The sequence below is a fragment of the Haemaphysalis longicornis genome, unplaced genomic scaffold, assembly GCF_048455015.1.
Source record: "Haemaphysalis longicornis isolate Haplotype H1 unplaced genomic scaffold, Haemaphysalis longicornis Haplotype H1 scaffold_6, whole genome shotgun sequence".
NCBI classification, from domain to species: Eukaryota; Metazoa; Arthropoda; class Arachnida; order Ixodida; family Ixodidae; genus Haemaphysalis; species Haemaphysalis longicornis.
In genome coordinates, this window is record NW_027526407.1 from 52,713,341 (window position 1) to 52,722,250 (window position 8,910).

At 47.6% G+C, this 8,910-nt stretch overlaps 1 long non-coding RNA gene across 1 annotated transcript; it reads left to right on the top strand.

The window, feature by feature from the left end:
- Nucleotides 1-599: 599 nt before the first annotated feature.
- On the top strand, nt 600-8,435 carry LOC144142673 (uncharacterized). The gene is made up of 3 exons (XR_013317027.1): nt 600-755; nt 2,323-3,565; nt 5,290-8,435. It is a non-coding gene; the product is annotated as an uncharacterized LOC144142673 (long non-coding RNA).
- Nucleotides 8,436-8,910: the final 475 nt, after the last annotated feature.

The window sequence follows — 8,910 nt, forward strand, 5'->3', positions numbered from 1 at the left end:
GCTACTCTACCACAAAGAAACGAGCCTGGAGTTGAAAAATGAGCGTAATCTACAATAGGTACAATCCAAGCTTGTTGGCTTATAGTAATTTATCGCCAGATCAGCCCCAAACTCCAACACGACCCGCCGAGTTGTTTCAGTGGCTAAGGCGTTGTGCTGCTGTATCCAAGGGCGTGGGTTCGATTCAAGCCGCGGTGGCGGAAAGCGAAAACCACCACGTGTCGAGGTTTTGGCGAACTTCATAGATAACCCAGGAGGTCAAAATTACACCGCACCCCTGCGCTACGGTGCACTTCATACGCCAGGTGTAGCTGCGGTGGGTTAAACCGCTGGAATTACTCGAAAACTGAAACACGGACGAGCACAATGGGTGGACGACGCACAATTCTGGCCACCCACAGTCATCGTTTGTCCCGCGTGTTGAAGTTTTACGCTGACCGGAAAATTATTTCGCGATATTCAGCAATATCCAGGCTGGACATTGAGCCTGCCTGAGCTGCCAGAGTGCATTATCAGCGGCGCCGCCGTATGTTATCTCAAGAGTGAAGGCGAGACATTGAACAAGCGCACGCGTGTCTCCGCGCTAGTATCAAGGCGTTCCAGGTGAGTGGAACGTCGAGTGCATCTAATCGGCCTCGGAACAAAGCAATAAACTGACACGTCAACCCGATCAGAGCAGCAGCAGACATTGGCAGGTGTGCCGCGCTCGTGTGCGAAGTGCAGCGCCAACATTTGCGCTGACAAGACGAGCTGAGGTAAGTGCGCTCTCCTCGAATCATTCTATGTGGCTTGATGCCTGTGGAGAGTACAATTCGGTAGTAAATGGGCCCTATTGGGGAAGACAAAATAAGTTCGTGACTTCTGCAAGTTTCTTGCTAGTTCACTAGCTCCTTTAAGCAATTAGGCCTAAATTTGACGAGCTGCTGCATTTGCCTCTTTGGATGTAAGACCGTTGAATAGTTTTTCCTCACGCTAGAAGCCTGCGTTAGTTTTTTTAAGTGGCTCTTGGCCTCTCACAGATATGTTTGTAGCACGCAGAGCTGGGGTTTCATCAGTGGCAGGTCGCAGGGCCCATTGGTAGAACTGTGTTTTCGTGGCAGGAGATTTTGCGGAATGCGCAAATGCATGTCTAACAGCTTGTACTGATGTGCGGCTAGCCGAGGCGTTTTTCGTTTTTTTTCGAACTTGGATAAAAAAATATTCGCACCATTGTACCTTACGCATATTACAACTTAAAGCCGCTACAGTTTGTGAACCCAAATAACGTCGCTAGACAGCGGGGAATTTCAAGCTTCTCTGTATCAGCCTCTGTCCCTCCCAAATTTTGTGCTGGATGGGACGTTATCGTGCATAGATGATAGGCGTCACTACTTTCCTAAGTTTTCCAACGAATGAATGAGAGTTTTGTATACGCTCTATTGGCTGCAGAGCTTACTGTCCTGAATTGTCAAATTTTCGAGAGAGTATGGAAAATATTTTTCAGCTAAATGGAGCCGGTTATAAATGTAGCGGCCTCGGATGTGACTTTCTTACTTTCTGTTTACTTTCACTCTGCTTTTTTCCGTGCAGTTGTTTTGTAGCACACTGTTTTGAGAGTGCCCCTGTGTGGTTATATTTTATTCATAACAGGCATGCTAGAAGTCCGTTTATACGTTCACACCGACGTATATTTAAATATCGCCAACCGAAGCAACGCACTGGTCGTATTTCGGGAACTTCAAACTGCAGAGAGGAATTGAGGCAAGGGAGAGCCCAAAGAAAATTAACATTTGAAGAGAATTTGCACCTTCAGGCTCAACACTATGGTACCAACGATGCAAATGCCGTTACGTTTGCCCGAGCGCGCACCCAGACAGCGATAGAAAAACACAACATTAACCTACGATCTGTAGTACGCTCTCACCAAAACATTCCGTTTGTTCGCCACCAACCTAAAGCTTGGTTGTGTATGTGTTACCTGCATACGCTGGTGTTATGCGAACTGATGCGAGCATTATTAGAGTTGTTCAAGGAGGTACATGGAAAATATTGGAAACCATGCATGGTCTTCCACAATTTCCTTGCATTTCACAGTATGGTGTGAACTAAATGTGGTTCTGTGGGCTTCTTGAAGCAGCTAAAAGCACAATATTTCAAATTTTCCCATACCTCGTTAAACCCAAAGGCTGGATTGATATTTTATGAAACGGGGACTATTCGGGAACGAAAAAAAGAACGTTCGAATTTCTGACATCCGTTTATGAATGAAAACGGAGTTCGAAACCAGCTCAAAGTGTACGTATCGTGACTAAACCAGAGGAACGTTTTTCACAATTTTTACAGCACCTGCAGACATGACGGCGGTTGAAGAATGGTGGAAAAAGGAATGGCCAAACCTCAAAGAGCAGCCAGACTGCTCCGCTTCTTCGGACAGCTGCTGGATATGCGACCAGCTTGTAAGCTGGAATGTTGCTCTCAGTAGGTTCGGCATCCGCCTCTCCGAATCGTCGCTAGGAAAGATTTGCCTGACTATTGATGTGACGCTTCCTGCAACGAACCTCCAGAAACTTGAAGACACAGCCGCTATTGCTGTATGGTTACTAAAGAAGCATCATTGTATCGAAACCCTCCAAGTGGGCCGGCTAAACATTCCGGACCAAGTGTCCATGCAGCAACGTCAAAGCGGGTCATTTGGAAACGTAGCTGTACCCGAACCAGTTGCCAAGTTGAAGTCCCGTCTGCGTCACATCTCCATTGGAGGCCACGCCCCCGACAACTGGGCTTCTCTTCTCGACGCCATCGGCCCCATAGAAAACCTCGAAAGCCTAACGCTGTTACATATCCATGCCTGCCCCACCTCGGTTAAAAAGTTAGCTGAGCTGTTGGCAGCTAATAGGGAATCTGTCAGTAAAGTTTATGTGGAGGGCTTCATGTGCAGTGACTACGGGGGCGGCGGCATTGCTGCGCTCATGGACGCCACCGCGAGACGCCGAAACATCGAAGAAGATGAACATTCCTCCGATGTGCTCATGGAAGGTATAGCAAAATGCCGAAAATTGACGGAGTTGATTTATCGTGGAGAATTAGGTGCAAAAGGGATACGAAGCCTTGACGACTTCCTGAGATCGAATAGGACATTGAGGATATTTTGGCTCCCGCCTAAGGAGAAAGCACAAATAGCATTCTGCAACTTCATAAGCGAAAACAAAACACTAACCGAACTGGAATTGCCGTGTGAGGGCAGCTATGAAGGTTCTATCAACGACGTCCTGAGGGCTCTTCTAAACCACCCTACTTTGAAACGCCTGACAATCCACGGCGGATTACAGAACTCGAATCCGTTACAGCTTAATGTACTGCTCTCAGAGAACCGAACCCTTCGTTCCCTCACAATTCGGGATGCCATCATCTATTTCGCCTTAGGAAAACTGATTGCCCAGGGACTATCAGAAAACAAGACGCTGGAGTGTCTGGACATTTCCGAATGCTATGTGGATTTTCAGTCAGTCCTGAGTTTATGCGACGCATTGACAACAAACATGTGCTCAGTGAAATTTGGCTGTTTGGAGCCACCGCCAATAAACAGGTAAGAAAGCTTTCGTGTGGCTTTGCACATTTCGGTCAGAATGTGCTCAGCCAAGTACATGCTCAGCATGTACTTGGTGGTTGTGGTTTGCGACATTAAAGGAAAGGAAATGCTCTGGGGATATTTTGAGCTCGGCAGGGAGATCGCCTGCATACAACCCCGTGCAGGGTAAGGGGAGTAGAGGAGTAGAGGGGGAGTGATAGGATAAGGTAGAGAGAGAAAAAGGTATAAAGAGAGCTGTCAGTCCTAGAAAGCAGTCAGTCCGGGCATATCAGCCAATCACTGCACTCCGGGCTACAGCCGCTGCGTGAGGCAGGTTGTCTCCAGGTAATGGAGCAGATGGGCGAAGACTTCCCGTTGGGTTGCCGCAGGCCCCTTCACCATTACGCGTATTGCGTGATAAAATATCGTGCCATTTTAAAAACGTTGTTTCATGCACAGTAATACATCGGTGGCCATGTATAATGTAAACCTCGAGGAAAACATGCTCGCGGTATATAAAGAAATATCGGCAAGTGCTTGCTGCGGAGCCATGCGGGCTCGTACTTTCATAAATAAAGGCACTAGCATCAGAATAGGTTGGTGCGTTAGCGTAGAATCGGCCTGTCATGAGTAATATCCTCGCGTTGAATGTTGTCATCTTTGCTTGGAGACCAGGAAGTACCCGGAAATTCCCCCACTGCTTTGTTCTTTCGCCGCGTAGAACAGGTCGTGACCGGCGAACCAGAACAACCCACTCGACCTGAACAGGTATAGGGCGATTCTGAAAGATACTAGACAGACGCTGGCCACCAAACTGCGCGAGAAGAACGTGTACGGACGCGTGCAACGGGAGTGGAGTGATTACAACGCTTCGGGCTTCGCTGCTTCGCTGCGTTTGTGACATTTCCTGCGTTGTGTGACATTTAAATGAGCTGTGTCAAAGTAGCGTAAAGTTTTCCAATGTCACAAACTGGGACTCGAAGAATAAACCATCTGCAGTAATTCCTGTAACATTTTTAATGACGGTAGTCTTCCTTGGGTTTGGCAAGCGGAAAAATTTTGTTTTAAAGTGAACCTTTTCCACTCATCCCAGTTCTTTCAGCAGTAATGACTCTGCAGTTCTTCAGCGCAATGCAAAATATTTGCGCAGGGTTAATTTTGGAAGTGAAAGCTTGATTTGTTCGCAGTTTTGTTTTTAGAATTAAGCGCGACCACGCTCCAGCGCAATGAAACTATCCCATGGAAATGTATGTGGAGAAAAAATTTCGGCAATGAATTGCGGCAAGAATTTGGAATCCCGAAAAAGTATTTAGAGGGTGTTTTGTTACGGTCAAGGTCGACTCCTTGCTGAATACGAAACAGCGCTTCCCTGAGCCGGTTTATAGGGTTCCCGAAAGGTTGGGATTTTCAGAGACAAAGATGGGTATGATGTCTATGTCTGTCCCTAATGTCAGCGGGAAATTGTGCAGGTTTGCCTGCTGGACCGCTGACCCTGTGTGTTGACCAGTTCATGACCTACCTACCTGTTGGTTCCCAGGGAGTCACGTGATCCCAACTTACTAGTGAACCACTGGTGACCAACACAAGGCTGACGAATAGTTCAAGTTGAAGCCATATTAGATGCATTCTAAGGCAGGAAACAGTCTAATTATAACAGTTTACTGTTGATCTTTCGTCTACAAACCTGCAGCAGTTCCACTCTACTGCACATTGTGCTAAAAGGAACACCCTTTCTTTTTCAGACCAGCGAACGAGAACGACTCATTCTACCTGAACAGGTACTGGGCGACTCTGGAAAAAACTAGGCAGACGCTGGCCACCAAACTACGGGAGAAGAACTTGTACGGACGCGTGCAACTGGAGTGGAGTGACTACGACGCTTCGGGCCTCGCTGCATCTCTCCGTTTCCGAGCTATCGATTTGGAACTCGATATTGCTAAGCTGGACATGGAAAATTGCGCGCTTGTGTGCAAGGCATTGTCTTCAAGCCTCCTGGTCCGCAGCCTGACACTTCGCCTTGCGAAAGGCAAGTGCCACTACGAGGATGACCTGTACTATGCACTCGCAGAAAATGTATCCCTGAGAAGCGTGAAGCTGATTCAGAATTGGGAAACTACTATTATGGCGGCGAGGCTAGCGGGGGGTCTTCGGTACAACACGACCGTGACTTGCCTACGAATTGAATGCCGTAATATTCAAGACAACGCTGCAAGACATTTAAGAAATGTGATTGCAAAAAGTAGATCTCTGAATGAGATCGACATCTCAGTGATGTCCACACCAGTGAGCCCTGAATGCATTGATATTCTCTCTGAGGGAGTGGCTCAGAACCCCTTTATAACCTCCTTCACCATAAACAATGTCCAGAAGGATGCTGACCAGACAGCAATCCATGTCGCAATAATGGGAAACCGTGTGTGCCTTAACCGCGCTGTTCGCTTTGTACTGCGGCGAAACACTGAGATGCTGTGTGCCGAAGCGTTCAAGCTTTTCGAAGCTCAGACATCCCTGATTGAGCGCGTTCAGGAAGAGTCAGGCAAGTCTTACCATGAAGCGAAAGTTCACGTCTTGTCAGCTACAGGTGGAGTAGACCGATGCGGTGTGAAGCACGACGAGAAGTTCATTCCGTGCGCAACAGGAGTCGTATACAAAGTACCCTTCACCTGTGGTTCTGTGTACATAGGTCAGACAAGCCGATGTGTAAACCAGAAGTTGAACGAACACAAGCAGTCTGGACAACTGAGACAGCATTCTTGCTTGCAGGGTTACATTAGGGATGATTGCAACCCGCTATTTCAGAACGCTGAAATCCTCGCTAGGCACATGGATCAGCTGACTAGACAATATATTCAGGCTTATCATATCAGAAAAAATGGCGAGATTGCATTTCCTCGAGTTTGCCAGGTACCTAGCAGTTGCGTCGATGGGGCACACAATTGAAGTGAAAGTATTTTAAAAGCAAAGCTGTTTACATATATTGCCCCGCACTCCAGCGTTACATGAAAAGAAAAACGCCTAGAAAAAATGCCCAACGCGCGTTAGTGTGCGCTTCGTGAAGCGCACGAGAGAGTGAGAGAGATTAAACAAATGCACCGCGAGGAAATGTCGGGTGCCTTCGTCCCATCATGTAGTTTGTGACATGACTTTTTTTCTTGCCATTCTTCTGCCCTGTATCTATAGGGCCTTTTCTACTCTCCCCTACCCATTCCCCCGCCGAGTAGCATGTCGGTGGTACGATCCCTGCAAAACTCTCTGCTTTCTCCTCTGATAAAGAGCTTTCTCTCTTTCTCTTCGTCCCATCAGACGGCGGTCAGGAATCCGTGGTCCCCGGCGGCGTCCTCTGCCAGTTGTAAGACAGCAGCTTGTATCTCGGGAGGACAGCTAAGCTATGCAGCTTGCCACTGCTCGCTACTTCTTATATGTATTACTTGTTCAAAGGACTGTCGTTTATTGGGGAATTAGCCGACCATATGTTGTAGTGTGGCTTCTGCAATGTTGCACCACTTGCATCTGTCCGTGTACCTATCCGGACAGCTGCGGTGACACAGGGCGGGGTGAGGGCACGTATTTGACTGCAACCTGCGCCAAGCAACTCTTGGCCGATTGTTTAGCGCAGTGTGGGCAGCAGTAAGAGCACCATGCGTCGTCAATGCTTGCGTCGGCGTTTGCGCCACGTGACCAGCTCACCGAATATACTAGGAAAGAATAACGAGCTCACGTGAGCGTGTGTATGCCTTGACAGGAGCGCCCGACTTCTGCCAGTTCGACCTTCGAGAAAACTCTGCCCAGCGCTCATCGCGTGGTCTCGCGTGCTCTTCTACTCGCTGGTGCACGCTCGTTGGGGCGTGAAATGCTGAGCACAGACGCCGAGTTCGCGCTACAGACGCCCAGCTTGCGAAGCCGGTTGCCGTGGGCTGTAGCGTGTGCTAAGGCCGTCCAATTTTGGTGGGATGCGAAAGCCTGCGGACAAAACGATCCGTGCCTGAAAAACATGAAGAACTTTAGACGCCTAATTCGGAAATCCGTGTGAGATGCAACAACTGGATCGGCGACGAAAGGGGAGGGGCCCCCGCTCTTCTGTTTTTCCAGCCTTGCACAGGTAGTGTAAGCTGCGTCTATTTTTTTTTCAGTGTCCGCGACGTGCAGAACTTGATATCTAAAGTTTCTCTCTACTTGTAATTTTTTTGGAACTTTATTCTGTGTTAACGCGTGCGCGGATACTGCGTATACATGTTTTCCCATAAATTAAGTCGAGATCCGGCATTAGTGACATTTGCTCCTACCAAACTGCACTTCCTGCTGGTGTTCTTGCGATGTGCAGGATGATCATGTTGGAATTCCTCAAAATCCATCTAAGCCATTTATTAAGGTCTCTGATGTCATAGTGCATTGATTGTACTCTATGGGCTGAGTGCTACGTGACTGTTCGCCATAAAAATAGCATGTATACTTCTTGCAAGATGCTTATAATCAGTGCTTCCGTGTATCTTTGAAAATAGATGTTTGAATGTTTAAAAATAAATAAACCGCTTTTGTCTTCATAAAGAGGCCCAGATGAGTTTTAGTTGCTTTTGAATAGCATATTGCAACCCTGAGTATTAAGATCCAAATAAATGGAACGTTGTAAAAATGAGGCCCCACTCAGATATAGAAAGGCCTAATGAAGGAGATGAGCGCAGTGTATGTATTATGGTGTCCACTTCACAAGTTTTTTCTCAACCATGCCTTTACTCATCGATGACGGAAAACATCCGCGTTACCCAAGTATCATTTCACTGCAGTCACTTTGACAGCTGCGTGAATACCGGACTGCTGAAACTGCCTGAAAATTTGTTTTTTTCCCATGGTGCCCTCAGTTCCATTTCAAAACGAAGTTGACAAGTCACCTAATCAAGGCAATCACATTTTCAAATAGCAACGATTGTCCGTGTCACACGCACGCACGGACGCACGCATGCCCGCACACGCACATACGTGTGTGGGTGTGCGGGACTATGCTCGTGTTTTTGATGATTTAAATGTAACCTGGCAAGCCCTCGTGTTCTTGAAGTTAGCCATCAGAACCCGCAAGAGGTTTGCCGGCCATTATGTCATTCATTAACAAATTAGCCTTTGCAGGGTAGAGGAACGGCAGCCAGCCGAAGCATATTGAATCAGTGGAAGTTCAACATGTAAGAGATGACGGTTTTTATGCCAGCCTGGCAGAACAAAGGGGCCACATGCATTCTGATCCACAGGAATTCCCGTTTCAGATGTCCGCAGCGTTGAGGGCAGCTAGCTACCGAAAGACGTGGTTCCCGGATACAAACTGGCGAAATTAGTGTGTAGAATAGTAGAACATGATTGATTGATTGATTGTGGGG